The sequence below is a fragment of the Pteropus vampyrus genome, unplaced genomic scaffold (genome assembly GCF_000151845.1).
Source record: "Pteropus vampyrus isolate Shadow unplaced genomic scaffold, Pvam_2.0 Scaffold12522, whole genome shotgun sequence".
Classification (NCBI taxonomy): Eukaryota; Metazoa; Chordata; class Mammalia; order Chiroptera; family Pteropodidae; genus Pteropus; species Pteropus vampyrus.
In genome coordinates, this window is record NW_011901303.1 from 1 (window position 1) to 903 (window position 903).

The window sequence follows — 903 nt, forward strand, 5'->3', positions numbered from 1 at the left end:
ACTGCAAGACAGGCTTTTTGGTTAATGGGGTGACATGCCCCGTTCTACATGGGACTGTCCAGTTTATGCCAGTTATTCTGGCATAATTATTAATAAGTCCCCCTTTCCAAAAATTTCTAGTCTGCACAGCAGATTGTATACTCATGCTATCTCTGACTCTTTGTCCTGTACTCATTTTTACTATGACGCAAAACCTGCCAAGACCAAAGAAAATTAGCATCTTTGGTTGAAGAGCCCTAAAATACGAAATTGGTTTCTGGGACAGAGTTTGCCTGCTCTCAACCAGTTTTCCACAGAGTAATTGGAACACTGAGGTTTGTAGTCATGATAACTGGCAAGTGAAAAAAATTTCATCCAAGAAGTAAGAACACTTTATGGATGAATGACTTTCTTAAAACTGCAGAGGTCTGCAGCTAGTTTGTTTTAGGCTGATCACTTTTGGAAACTTCTCATAAAATACAGAGAGAAAAGAAGCATATACCATCCATTGACCCTTGAAGAAACCATATCTGAACTGTAACTTGTACTTGTTTAATAAATTGACTTTATTTTCTCAGAACAGTTTTATATTTACAGAAAAGTTGAACAGAAAGTACCAAGAGTTCCCATATACCCACTCCTCTCCCTCAATTTCTCCTATTATAAACATCTTGTCTTAGTGTGGTTCATTTGTTACAATTCATAAACGCCTATTGATATATTATTATTAACTAAATTTCATAGTTTACATTATCATCGATTCATTGTGTTTAACAGTTCTATGGGTTTTGACAAATGCATATCGCTCTGTATTCACTATTACAGTATCATATGAAATATGATACTGCCTCAATGTATTCACTCTCTCCTTCCTACCCCCATTCCTCTAGCAACTACTCGTCTTTTTTACTTACACTATAGTTT